The sequence below is a fragment of the Portunus trituberculatus genome, chromosome 48 (genome assembly GCF_017591435.1).
Source record: "Portunus trituberculatus isolate SZX2019 chromosome 48, ASM1759143v1, whole genome shotgun sequence".
NCBI classification, from domain to species: Eukaryota; Metazoa; Arthropoda; class Malacostraca; order Decapoda; family Portunidae; genus Portunus; species Portunus trituberculatus.
This window is the reverse complement of record NC_059302.1, coordinates 6200925-6215924: the sequence shown is the minus strand read 5'-3', so window position 1 is coordinate 6215924 and position 15000 is coordinate 6200925. Positions and strand designations below refer to the sequence as shown.

At 41.7% G+C, this 15000-nt stretch overlaps 1 protein-coding gene across 5 annotated transcripts in view; it reads right to left on the bottom strand.

Moving 5' to 3' along the window:
- LOC123498391 (zinc finger protein rotund-like) overlaps positions 1-15000 on the bottom strand; it is a 538442-nt gene that overhangs the window by 348398 nt on the left and 175044 nt on the right. The window lies entirely within an intron of this gene.

The window sequence follows — 15000 nt, the reverse complement described above, 5'->3', positions numbered from 1 at the left end:
AGAGAGAGAGAGAGAGAGAGAGAGAGAGAGAGAGAGAGAGAGAGAGAGAGAGAGAGAGAGAGAGAGAGAGAGAGAGAGAGAGAGAGAGAGAGAGAGAGAGAGAGAGAGAGAGACAGACAGACAGACAGACAGACAGACAGACAGACAGACAGACAGACAGACAAACAGACAGAGAGCCTTCAAAATCACACATATTCTCCCTTCATCAAAACTGACCACACAGTATTTTCATTATCCTTCCTAACTGGGGAAGAACACTCACCCTTTCACCAGTTCTCTGCCCCTTCCCTCCCAGTCCATCCACTAAGACTTCCATCTCATCCGTCCTCGTAATTCGCATCGGCTCGTTATCAGGGCCATAAACCTCACCTTAGCAACCCTCCGACGGCAAAAACTTTAAGGGCCTTTGCAGCGTCCCCATCAGCATTCCGCCAGGTGTCACCCTCGCAGTGGGTATAAATCTCCTATGTGTGTGTTATTTTTTTCACTCTGAGACATATAAATCTCCACCGTCCGACCCGACAAACTTGGCTAGTGATGGCGCTGATCCACGGCTGGGCTGGCCCTATATCAGCCCGCACGTGCCTGCGGGACTAGAAATCAGCTGTGGGAACAGAAAACGACGAACAAGATGAGGCTATCAAGAATGTAACATTTAGGCCCGTATTGAAAAACACTTTGCTCTCCTACCACGTTTATCTTCAAAAGCCACAGAAATGAGTGGTCAGATTGTTAAAAAAGAAAAAAAGACATTGGTGTAAACATTTCATTAATCGGTTATTTGTACCGTGAAAACATTAAAAACATGTGTAACCTCCTTAATCTCCATCACTGTACGTAATCCAAGACAGAGCTAGTTGTACTAGTTTTCAAGTTATCAGAACTCTGTTCAGTTATCATTTAAAGGGCCTTAGGGAGAGTACTGGCAACCACCTCTTCTGACGCCTCTCGTGGCGTCTCTGCTGGTGGTGTATATAATACTAATGACATATTGTCACGATATGCTTTATTTCATGATGATGACCAGCTAAGTATTAATGGCTTCAGTAGTGAGGTTACAGTGTTTAAGATATGTAACTTATTGCGGGGAAAGCAAATGATGAAGATATAGGACAGTACCTGTTCATCAACACCTGGCGCAGCCATGGCCCGTCCCCTCCCTCCTTCCATCGTTCGTATGTTCCCACCTCTCTTCTCTCCTTCCGTCGTTCGCTTGTTCTCATCAACCTCTTTCCTTTTTCTTTTCTTTCCACCGTATTTGCCTTCCATTCTAATATAAAATTCTTGTGTGGCACCAACTCTCCAGCGTCACCACATCTCCTCCATCCCTCCCCCACACTTGCTCTTACTCCCCATCCGTCTCTAGCGCCTCCTTCTCTTTGCCATCCTCGTTCCTTCTATTGTTTTTATCTTTCGAGTATTAACGTATATATATATATATATATATATATATATATATATATATATATATATATATATATATATATGTGTGTGTGTGTGTGTGTGTGTGTGTGTTTTACTGTTTGATCTGCTGCAGTCTCTGACGAGACAGCCAGACGTTACCCTACGGAACGAGCTCAGAGCTCATTATTTCCGATCTTCGGATAGGCCTGAGACCAGGCACACACCACACACCGGGACAACAAGGTCACAACTCTTCGATTTACATCCCGTACTCACTGCTAGGTGAACAGGGGCTACACGTGAAAGGAGACAGACACACCCAAATATCTCCACCCGGCCGGGGAATCGAACCCCGGTCCTCTGGCTTGTGAAGCCAGCGCTCTAACCACTGAGCTACCGGGCGTGTGCGTGTGTGTGTGTGTGTGTGTGTGAATACAGTATTAAAAAAGTGGGTGGATACATGTGTCTGGCCTGCCGTCGTCCGGTCTGGTGCTCGGCGCTCCCGCGGGGTGTCAATAGCCTTGGTAGTGTAGGCATGAAGAGCGCCTCAAATTGCTACACGAAGGACGTCAACTGGAAGGACGTTGAAAAACTGTCTCAGACAAATTGATTCATACCCTAAGTCATTTTTTCTCAGAGCCATGAAATCCTTCATATTCCCGAGAACTAGCAAAGGCAAAAGGCGAGACGCGGCTGACGACAGAGATGAAACTATTGCCTTGACTACTGAAGGAAAGACACGAATGGAGGAGAGGAGATATAAAAAGTTTAGAGTGAGCATCATATTAATATCGGTGAAAATAGAAAAAAATAGCGAAGGTCATGTCAGCAAGAGAAAGAAGCAATGCTGTTGCTATGAACAGAGAAGGATGAAGAGACAGCGACAGCAGAGAGAAGTGTAAGGACGGACAGGATATATGGGGTGCAGCGTGTAGTGGGGGGTCTGAGGGTGCTTCAGGTGATGTCGTCAAATTACCTCCAAACACAGCCACCCTCATTCAACCTTCAAAACCCTTCACTTTTCAGTCCTCAATCTCAACAAGCTGCCCGTCCTGGACGAGTCCCCGCTGGAGCCGGATTGTCCCCTCTTGCTCGTTCTCTCTTCACCTTCCATCCCTTCTTTTCTTCTCTACCTCCTCCTCTGCGTTCTACCCATTACGTATATTGTATATTGGAGTTACATACCATAATCTGATTCGTTAATCTAATAATCTTGTATGTGTGTGTGTGTGTGTGTGTGTGTGTGTGTGTGTGTGTGTGTGTGTGTGTGTGTGTGTGTGTGTGTGTGTGTTATATATATATATATATATATATATATATATATATATATATATATATATATATATATATATATATATATATATATATAAAGTTATTTTAAACCATTTTCATCTCATTACCTTCTTTCCATTACCATTCACTTCCTTTATTTTCTACTCACTCTTCTTTCCACACGCCTTGTCTCACTTCCTTCCTCCCTCACTCTCTCCCTGCCTATCTCCTCCTCACAGTTCCACTTGTGTCCTCCTAACCTGCCTCGCTAACCTTTCAATGGCGTAACGAGACCCAACCTATTCACCCTTCCAAATAAAAATGCTAATGACCAGAATCATTAGGTAAATGGGCACCTTACGTCCCGCGGTCTTTACAGGAATATGCTCATATATATTTTATTCCTTATCTCCCCTTCCCTCCTATACTTGTGTGCGAAGTGGAGGAAAGGAGACGCACGGAGAACGGCTAACTGGGAAAGAATGAGAAAAGGAATAGTGATATGTGATTTTATATGATCTGATATTGAATTTGTTAATGGAAATTGGAATAGAATCGTAATGAGGTAGTATAAATATTCAAGTTGTGCTTTCTCAGTCAACATGGGCATACTGATGTGTCTTAAGAGTTATTCTTTTCTCACTACTCCCAAAGTTTTGTTTTTCTCCTCTACTACTTTAAACTTATTTTTTTTCACTTTTGCTTACTGGTTGATAGCTGAATTAAGTTATTCAAAGAAAAAAATCCAAGAAATCCAAGAAGAGGTTCCGTCAAATATTACTGAGTCGGAGAAATACAAGAAGAAACACTCCCTATGATGTAACAGTAGCCGTGAGAGGGAGATATGAGATTGGAAGCCCTACCAGCCTCAGGTGTTAGTCGGTGTACTCGTAAGCTGCTTCACTAAGTCCGAGGCTCAGGGATAAGAGAAGAGGTGGCACAGGAAGAGCAAAGATATATATTTTCTCTTTTTACTGAAAGTTGCTACAGTATATGTACTCTATACCACTATATTGTTTCTTACGCTTGTGTGAACGATGCTGTTTTTCTTTTATTTTTTTGTAACAATTTCCGCCTTATGTATTGTCTTAAGACTCGCTAAGCTCTCTTTCTCTCTCTCTCTCTCTCTCTCTCTCTCTCTCTCTCTCTCTCTGTGTGTGTGTGTGTGTGTGTGTGTGTGTGTGTGTGTGTGTGTGTGTGTGTGTGTGTGTGTGTGTGTGTGTGTGTGTGTGTGTGTGTGTGTGTGTGTGTATATATATATATATATATATATATATATATATATATATATATATATATATATATATATATATATATATATATATATATATATAATTACTAAATGCAAACCGAGTCTCCTATATTAACTAATCAATAAGCTTTACTTGTTCCTCCGTATTTTCTTCTTTTCTAGATCACTCACTACTCCAGTCCTGTTTATTCTATTTTTTTTTTTTTCAAATGTTCTTACTTATCGTTCTTTATTATCCCCGTCCTTTCATCTTCACTTTTTTTCTGCCATTTTCCTGTCGTTCAGCTTCCTTCAGTCACATTCTTTCCCTAATCTACTTTCTTTTTCCTCCGCTAACCCTCTTCTTCCGTCATCCTCTCTCCTTACCGTCGCCGTTCTGTCATCTCCGCGTCCGACCATCGCAAATAACACCTTAGCCTATATTTGACTCTACGCATGTACTTAAATGGCCGTCCTTTTTGCCTCCTGTCTGGCCGTCTGTCTTGGCCGTCTGCCCGCCCTCTGTGGGTGTGGTGGGGATGCCTCATAACTTCCCGCTTTCCTTTACTTTAATTGTTGACGCCGCGACCCTCAGAGACCACACCCTCGGCCCCCAAACTAAAATACACTCTCACCGCCAGCTCCCGAATACTCGAACGCGGTCTTCGGTCGTAAATTTACCTCGAGAGACGGAAGTTTTCGCACTCGTGAGACGACAACAATCATATTTCAAGGCTTTAATCTGCCTACACAAACACTGCCGGGGAGAACAAAAGAATGATGTGCCATTTAAATGCATTAACAGGAGGAAGTGAGGAATCAGGTGGGCCTTTTTAGGGCGCATTTGACTCACTATTTGTTTCTTCCTGTGTCTTTCTCCCTTCACGGTGACTGTCCGAAACAAAAGAGGAAGCAACCCATGAGCAGCGCCTGAAGTGCGAGCGGCAGACAAGCTCTACAACGTACACGGGTGTCCATAGTATGGAGGTGAAGTCCAAAGAACGTGTAAACCAAGCATTGCCACCTGGGAACAACCCTTATAGTTTTTTTTTTTTTTCTTGCTGCAAAGAGAAATTTGTTTCGTCCTTCCCACCATCTTGCGTGGATACAAAGACTTTTGTGGTTCATTACAGGCAAGCAATGGTCTCTCAAAGGCCGCTGTCAGATAAGAGCGTGAATTTCCCACAGCAATGTACCAAGAACGTTTTTTTGTATCAGGTATTGAACACCACGTAGGTCCCTCGCCTCTTGACAGCGTGGAACTTACCTCCCAAGCCAAGTCAGTAGAGATGACCTATCTTTTGTGATTTACAAATACACAGGTTACAAAAAAGGTTTATCAGAGAGAAAAAAAAATCAGATAGTAAAAGGAATAGTACCAGACTTATAAAGTAAAGATGTCTTAGTGTTGTATTGTAAGAGAGAGAGAGAGAGAGAGAGAGAGAGAGAGAGAGAGAGAGAGAGAGAGAGAGAGAGAGAGAGAGAGAGAGAGGGGGGGTGGAGGAGACTGTAAACAAAGACTGAAATGGCAGACAAAGCAACCGATAGACATACATGTACAAAAAGAAAGCCGAAGACCGCGAAATGACTTCCAATAAGAGGATTTATGACAGAAAAGACATAATGAACACAAGAATCACAAGATTAAAGATAAACAAGAGATAAGGCGTACAAGAAGTAGGGCCAGTAAAATATATTTGCGGTCTTGGGTGTGAGATGATCTTGTACAGAAAGAAAAAAAAAAATATATGAACATAATTCAACAACAAAGGAGAGAGATGAGGAGGTTCGCGTATCTCAATGATAGGAAATTACAAATAACGAGGAACAATGAGAAGCAAATATATATTTTCCGCTTGAGGAAGAAGAAGGAAAAAAGTGTTTCATGTGTATATACGTAACTATAACATTGTGTGTGTGTGTGTGTGTGTGTGTGTGTGTGTGTGTGTGTGTGTGTGTGTGTGTGTGTGTGTGTGTGTGTGTGTGTGTGTGTGTGTGTGTGTGTGTGTGTGTGTGCGTGTGTGTGTGTGGTGGAGGGAAAGAAAAAAAAGAAAAAGACATGTGAGAAAAGTAAAGAGAGAATGATTGGGGAAGAAAAAAGAATGTGATACGAGAAAATCGGACGATGGTAAGAAGCAGAGAGAGAGAGAGAGAGAGAGAGAGAGAGAGAGAGAAAGGAGGGAGACACTAGCAGGTTCCGTAACGCAATATATCACAAAGCGACTGACTCCCTCTCTCCGCGGGTCGCCAGAGGGAAGTCGAGGGGAAGAGAGAGGGGAAGTGAGAGGCGGGGAGAGGCTACACCGCTGCCCCACCCAAGATGTGGGGAGAGAACAACATCCTGCACACTCCGACAACAGAGAACAATATGAAAGGTGTTTGGAGTACCCCCGTCTCTCTCTCTCTCTCTCTCTCTCTCTCTCTCTCTCTCTCTCTCTCTCTCTCTCTCTCTCTCTCTTCTACTGTATTTGTTTTAGATTCGAATTTTTATCATTCAAGTCTAGTGTTTTCTTTTTTCTTCTTTCCTTTTCATTTTATTGTCTTTTCTTCTTCTTCTTCTTCTTCTTCTTCTTCTTTTTTCTTCTTCTTCTTCTTCTTCTTTTCTTTTCTTCTTATTATTACTATTATTATTATTATTATTATTATTATTATTATTATTATTATTATTATTATTATTATCATTTTTATTATTGATAAAATTATTACTATTGCTATCATTATTATTATTAATACTATTATTATTGTAGGGGAGACCGGGGCAAGTTGGCAACAGGGGTAAGTTGGCACACTTGAAATAATTCAAATATTTACCGTTAGATCGGTTTGTAATTCATACCATAGGATCATCACTTGCTTCCGCAGTCACCAACAAGCTACCAAACCAAGAGGTTGCAGGGCTTGACTGGAGTGAGGAAAAAATTGATTTTGATGCTGGTAAGTAAATTTTCATTCGCTTATATTGTTTGCTCTAACATGCATGTGGTTATAGATGAGAAATATCCAATTTAGTCATAATTTAACTTAGTGTTTAATGATTGTTTACCCATATAACAGTCCATATTAGGCTTCTTAATATATACTAAAACTGTTTATTTATGATCATTGGTATGGATGGGGCAAGTTGGCTCAACAAAAACGGGGCAAATTGGCACAGTGCCAACTTGCCCCACTTTACTATTTATATAATTTCCGTTTTCAGATTATATTTGGGTTAGGCTACATTATGTTTCTGATTAATTAATGTTGATATATTTACTTTCATGTACAATACTTTTGACTTTTCAGAAATGGTTCGAAGCTACAAACGGAAAACTGAGAGGGCCTCTATCCCTGCCGACGTTATATTGGGGGCTGCTAAACGTGTTAAGTGTGAACACAAGCCAATCAGAGGAGTTGCAAAGGATTTCGCCATACCATTTCGAACACTAGCACGTTATTGCAAGAAGATAACTCATGAGCAACTGAAGGGTGAAGATAAAGCAACGCTTAGAGTAGGCTATGCTGCACACAGGAAAGTCCTCTCAGATGATCAAGAAAAGGAACTTTCTACATATCTTAAACAAGCAGCAGATATTTATTACGGATTATCTGTGAAAGAGGTAAGAAAGTTAGCCTACCAGTTTGCTGAAGGTGCAAATAAAACTTTTCCTCCATCATGGAAAGAAAACAAGATGGCTGGTTCTGACTGGTTTTCTGGATTCTTAAAAAGGAACAAGGACCTTTCCATAAGGTCTCCAGAGGCCACTAGCCTCTCAAGAGCAACAAGTTTTAACAAAACAAATGTTGCATTATTTTTGATAACCTGCAGTCTGTCCTTAATCGGCATAATTTAGGTCCTAGTGACATTTGGAACATGGATGAGACAGGGTAACAACAGTACAGAAACCCAATAAAGTTGTAGCACGCAAAGGCTTCAAACAAGTAGGTAAAATGACTTCAGGTGAAAGAGGAACTCTTGTAACAATTGCTGTTGCAGTCTCAGCAACTGGCAATGTAGTTCCGCCTTTTTTTATCTTCCCTAGAGTGCATTTCCGTGACCATTTCATTAACAGTGCTCCTCCTGGTAGTTCAGGAGCTGCCAATCCATCAGGATGGATGAAGGAGTCACATTTTTTGGAGTTTTTACAACATTTTGTAAAGCACACTAAATGTTCTAAGGAAAAGCCAGTTCTTTTGTTATTAGACAATCACGGCTCGCATTTGTCCATACAGGGCCTTGATTTTGTAAGGTCAATGGCATCACTGTCCTTTCATTTCCACCACACTGCTCACACAGGCTGCAGCCACTTGATGTTAGTGTCTATGGACCTCTGAAAAAATTAGTCAATAGAGCATGTGACTCATGGATGACCACACACCCTGGATCTACTATGACCATCTATGACATTCCAAACGTAGTGTCCACCGCTTTCCCACTTGCTGTGACGCCACATAATATTTTGGCTGGGTTTAGGGCTGCTGGAATTTCACCCTTCAACAGAGACATATTCCAGGATTCTGATTTTTTGGGTGCTTACGTGACTGACAGACCAGAGGAAGATCAACAAGAAACGCAAGTGTTTCAGGCCAGCGAAATCAATGTTCAGCCTGCGACAAATTGCCTGGACGGCAATGACACACCAAGACCCTCTACTTCTGGACTCTGTGGGAAGAAAGCCCCAACTCCTGAAGAACTGAGACCATTGCCTAAAGCTGGTCCCAGGAAGGGAAGTGGAATGAACAGGAGGAAACGCTCTTCTGCCATTCTGACTGACACTCCAGTGAAAAAGGCACTAGAAAAGATATCAAAAGAAAAAATGCACAAGACAAAAAGAACCTTATTTCCAGAAGCAAAGAAGAAGCAATCAAAGAAATCAAAACGTGTTCATGGTGACGAGGAAAGTTCAGATGAAGAGGACAGTCTCTGTTTGGTATGCATGGAACCTTTTTCCAAAAGCAAACCACAAGAAGTGTGGATACAGTGTATAATGTGCAAGTTGTGGGCCCACGAAGGCTGCACTGATAAAGATTTGTTTTATACATGCCCCAACTGTGACTCAGACGATGATTTAGATTAAGTTCACCTTAAGTGTTAAGTATTCTGTGCAATTATTACCTTGAAGTGCAGTTATATTCAATAGGATGTATGACACCTAGTCAGTTTTTTATTTTATTTTATAAAAGGTTACTTTCTTTACTAAGAAAAGATTTCTAAGTTTCTATGGAACTGAATATTCTTGAAATGAAACATTATGAATACGGTATATACTCTGTATCTAAATTTACTGTTACATATTTCTAATTTGCTAGAAATATTTGCTGTGCCAACTTACCCCATAGTGTGTGCCAACTTACCCCGTACATGGGGCATGTTGGCACAGGCAAAATGTTTTTTTCGAAAGAATGCTGTGCTTTTGTTTCGAAAGAAAATTATTTTTTTATTAAATGAAAAGTAAGAGGAAGATTTATATTTTTCACTGGAAATAAAAAATTACCAAAATACTTTGTTGTTTTTCTTCCATCACCAAAAATGTAAAAAGTGTGCCAACTAGCCCCGGTCTCCCCTAATTATTATATTTATTCTTATTATCATCTTACTAATATCTACCTATCTATCTATCCATTTATTTTTTCTTATTATTTCCTCTGCTATCGATCTCTTATATTTTTAATGTACAATATTACATTTTCGAAGTCTTTACGTACTTCCTCTTATTGTGTCTTGAAAGCGGGCAATGTAAGTTAATAATAGTAATGGTGTTAATAGCGAGAATCGTTGAATACAGGTCATGGCAAGTCTTATTGGTGAAGTATTGGTACTGGTAGAGCTAATGCCAAAATAGTTTACTCACATATTTTCTTGGTGAAGAAAACTAAATGAAATGAATGGTGAAAAATTATCACACACACACACTCGCGCGCGCACACACACACACACACACACACACACACACACACACACACACACCATCCATCTACACCGTCACACTTAATTGCTGCTGAGTGATATAAAAACATACGCACACATGAGACACATTACGGCCACAACCGTCACCGCACAATCTTTACTGCGTTTTTTCTTCCATGAAAATAACGTCTCTTAAGTCAGATGTTTCTTTAATTCGATTTAGAAAGACCTAATACGTTATAAGTCGCTACGAGTTCGTCATCAATGAATATCATAAATAAAGACTCTATTTACCTTATTTATCAGATTTATCCATCAAAGAAGAACAAAACAGTGATTGATGTTGGTGAGTGGTATCATTTCATTATTCTCCGATTTTTCTTTAGATTATGTACACACACAAAGAAACATGATCATTCTCTAAGTTAATCGAATACGCATGAAATGTTTCAATTAACTGTTATTTTGTCCCCAGTTTAATGCATAAGAAGCAAAGAATCCATGATTCAGCTTCAGAATTTCCCCGAGGCTGAGCTCTGACAGTGAGCGTCGCGGCGATTGCTCAGCCAAATCTTCGTGTTTTATTTTATAAATTTTGTCGTCGAAGTTTGATCACATTTTTCGTTTTATTTTTTCCATGATTTTTCCCGGTTTTCTATAATTTCTTTCATATTTTTTCCACTGGTTTTGCTTTAGGCCTAATTTTCTTTCATCTCCTGAGTTCTGATCGTGATGCGCCTTGCCTGATTCCTTCTTACTTCTGCCTTTTGTATGTATCTCTCTGCTTCATCCCAGGTTTTTCTTCGTATCATCCTCGGTATTTTTATTCTTTTTTTTCCCTCTCGGCAGTGGTTCGCACCCGACGGGAAGTCATCAGTCCGTGATGGTACGGCTGAGAGTTTTCAACTTGAATTCAGCGAGTGATCCATCTTAGGGGGACATGGCACCCTTCCAGCTTAATGTCCCCAGCACGCCGTACTCCCTCCCTCCCTCTCTCCCTTGCCTCTCTTCTCTCCCTCCCTCTCTCCATCCTCTCTCTTTCCTCTCCCTTCGGACCCTCCCTGCTGCTCTCTCGTGTCCCTCATTCGCCTCTCCCTCTCCTCCTCCATGTTCCTACTCCCTCTTCTACCCAAGAAACCATTTACCAACACTTTTTGTTACTTTTCCTCTTTATCGCAAAGGTTTCTTCTCGAACTCTGTTTTGGGAGAAGACCCACACTGGCGCGTGCGGGAGGAGGCCGGAAGTGGGTATGGGAGGGGAAGGTGAGGGGAAAGAAAGGGAGTTCATGCAGGTGAGTTTTTATTTGTATCGCACTAGAAGGGGTAGCCGAGGGGCGTGTCCAGAATTTATCCCCTTAGATGGCTTGAGCAACACACACACACACACACACACACACACATAGCAGCTGTGATATTGTCTTCCTAGAAATGGAGACAGAACGCCCTTTCCTACTTTTTATCTGACAACGTGGCAGTGTAGTAAATTATCGCTTCCCTTACAGCTAGCAGATGAGAGAATAAATTCATTACTTGAATACGCTTAGCAAAAGAAATTACATTGATCACCACGTTTATCTCAAAAGTTCGATAGCAGTACTGAGCTTTATCTTCCTTCGCACCATTATGTCCGTCAACCTCTCCCATTTTCATACCACATACTGACTACACTCTTCCTTTCTTCTGTTTTTCTCCCTAGTTCCTCCCACGTACTTTTTCTTTCTTTATACTCTCCTGTCTCTCATTTTTCCTCCAGTATCTCCTCCTCTCACCCCTTTCTGCACCCTTAACTACTCTGCCGTCGCCCCTCTCAAGACTTGGCCATATGTAAACAATCCTCGGAATACATTAGCCTCATTTTTCCCGCATCCTCTATCGCTTGTATTCTCAGAGGGTATAAGCAGCAGTACTAGCTTCTCATATCTCAATGGCACTTGTGGAGACGGAGAGAGGGGAAAAAGGAAAGGAGGGAATGATGCGTCTCCCCACCCTACTTTTCTCTCTTCTCTCTTTCTATTCCCCTATCCCATCCTTACTCCCTTCCTTCCCTTCCCTCCTTGTCCCCTTTTTCTCTTGCGCGCCCTCTGAGTTGAAAGATCCTTCCAACCAGCCATTCCGGACCAGTGCTACCATATGCAAATCACAGGCATCAATCTTTGAGAAAACTCTATCTTTCCTAAGTGTTTCGAGGGAACTGGGTGACGGCGGTGGTGGTGGTAACGGTAGTAAATGTGTGGGTGGTGACTGTGGCGGTGATGACTGTGGTGATGACTCTGGTGATGGAAGAGATGAGGAAAAGAAAGAAAGAGGAAAGGGAAAAAAACTGAGAAATGGGAAAGTATAGTTCTCCGGTCCACTTCTCTTCAAGTTTCTATTCAAGCAGCAGTGTCAGTGTGGAAGAAACTAAAGCGTTTCTTCCTCTCCTGCTGGGTCTCCGAAGCGAGTGGCATTACAGACAAACACAACCAACACCTACGACCGTGAAGTAATGGGCCGGGGTTTGACGGGTGACGCTGTTCAGAACGACAGGTTGAGGCAGGGGACAACTTTATTATCTCTCTCTCTCTCTCTCTCTCTCTCTCTCTCTCTCTCTCTCTCTCTCTCTCTCTCTCTCTCTCTCTCTCTCTCCTACCTTCAATCTTATTTTCATATGTATTTTTCACATTCTATTTTTTTTTTCATTTACATAAATTCATAAAACACTTTTCTCCTCAAGTACTGTCATACCTCAGTATTATTCCTCACTTGTGCAGCGTTCCTCGCCTAACATTGCTATATGATATCCACCCACATGTAGTTCTACCAGAAGTAGTAACTAACTCAATACAAAGCGTCGTTATTAAAGATCGGCGTGATTTCTTCCATCTGTTCATCATATGTCGTGCTGTATATTTCATTTCCCTCTTTCTCCAAACTCGACCTCACACGAGTTAGCTACTCAGCATTGTCTAGTCTAGGGCGTGGAAGGCTGCTGCTGTGGCTGCGGTTGCTGCTGGGTGGCGCAATTACTACCATCTGAGGGAAGTTATTTGAGGACTAACGTCTCGTCTCGACAGCGCATCGGAAGTCACTGAGACCGACCGGAAGAGACACGCTAACGTTTATGTACTTCACTCCTGGCCGCTTTTTCATGTACAATTCTGAGAAGAGGTTAGTTAAGAGAGAGTGGCATGGTGATCTAATACTGGTAATGATATGTTTTTTTCCCTATATCTGTATGCATGTGAGAAAGAGAGAGAGAGAGAGAGAGAGAGAGAGAGAGAGAGAGAGAGAGAGAGAGAGAGAGAGATGGTGCTGGTGATGATCTTATCTTTAATTATTTTAAGATGTTAGGAGAGGGTTCTGGTGTTGAGAGAAACGCCCTCACTTCCCGCCTTCACTCCTTCCCTCCCTTCCTCTCCCTCTCCTTCTCCCTCTCCCTCTCCCACTCCCTGCAGCATTGAAGAGTAACAAAAGGAGTCACGTACAACAGCAGGAGCATAAAACACCTTTGGATTCTCCCTGTAATTACAAAGATTCGAATCCAGTTTCATTCAATTGTAGAATCAGCCTCCCTCTCTTTTTCTATCTATACCAAATAGGCCTATCAATTAATTACCGGGGCTAGTCAGACAACGGACATCACTTTTCATCCCTCTGCTCTCCTCTATACTTACTCCGCCATCGACCAATTAACATCATGAGCACAATGTATAAGTTTGAACAAATGAATGGTAATGAGTTCTTTGTTCTGTTCTGCACTCTCTCTCTCTCTCTCTCTCTCTCTCTCTCTCTCTCTCTCTCTCTCTCTCTCTCTCTCTCTCTCTCTCTCTCTCTCTCTCTCTCTCTCTCTCTCTCTCTCTCTCTCTCTCTCTCTCTCTCTCTCTCTCTCTCATCAAAAGTAGTCGGTAATGAGGCAAGTGACACACTTGATCGACCTCCACTCCTAACTACTTGAGTGGCCAATGGTAAAAAGAGAGAGAGAGAGAGAGAGAGAGAGAGAGAGAGAGAGAGAGAGAGAGAGAGAGAGAGAGAGAGAGAGAGAGAGAGAGAGAGAGAGAGAGAGAGAGAGAGAGAGAGAGAGAGAGAGAGAGAGAGAGAGAGAGAGAGAGAGAGAGAGATCCTTGTCTTGTCCCTCTGGTCTGCGTCCAGCCTTGTCGCTCTCGTCAGTCCTTCAGGTCAACATATCTCCAAAGGGCGTATCAAACACAGTAAAAAAAATATATATTCGAATTTACAACATTCCATGTTCCGCTTTGTCGATCACGGTACTTTCCCTGAAGAGTCAACGATACGGTAGTGTTGCTGTTGTTGTTACTGTTGCTGTTGTTGTTGTTGTTGCTACTGTTGCTGCTGCCCTGCCTTAGGTTCACTGAGCGGGAAAAAGATGGGCAGCGAGACGGCCAGCTTCACCGACACGCACTCCTTCCCTCCTTTGGGCGTCACAGCAGCGTGAAGCGAAGAGTGAGCGAAGGAATAAACTTTCTATACAGCTCTATATGACTTTGCTTCCCACACCCGCTGGATTACTTTTGTGCTTATGTACGGTCTTCTATGATCCATCATTTCTTTACTGTTGGTTACTGCATAGTACCGTGATTATACGCATGGTATACACCGAATATATATTTTTCTTTTCGTTTCTTTTGATATAAATATAATCATATCTCTAGCTACGCTATTGGAAATTGTATTATTAGTTATAGTTTGAATTTATTTTTCAAAGCTAATCTTTCAAGAAGTCAGTTACAACACGACAGAAAAAAAATGTAATGCCCTTTTGATTTTAACTTTGTTAAATATGATAATTATTCATACTTTGATTTTACACCTGTCTCTGTTGCTCAATGACCTTCTCTGTATGATCTTAAAACACATTAAATCACCTGCTTTACTTAAAATGGCCTTCAAGCACATATGATTCCCATAGCTCTACTTATTATTGATCTATAGTACTCGATTCCTCATTGTAATTTGATCTTGTCTCTTTACAAAATATCGACAGTCTTAGCATGGTCCTAAAACACGTCACCCTCCTAAGCCTTTATTTACTATTCATCTGTGGTACTCAATTTTAACCCGCCGCTGATCATTTAACGTGACATTCAATCCACCGCAATCTCTTCCTTCCTAGAGTTCCTGCCGCTCTCTAACGCCTGCCACAGACCACAGTTTGAGACGACTCCATTATGGGGCATTACGACCTTCACCAAGCCAGGCAAAGATTTAA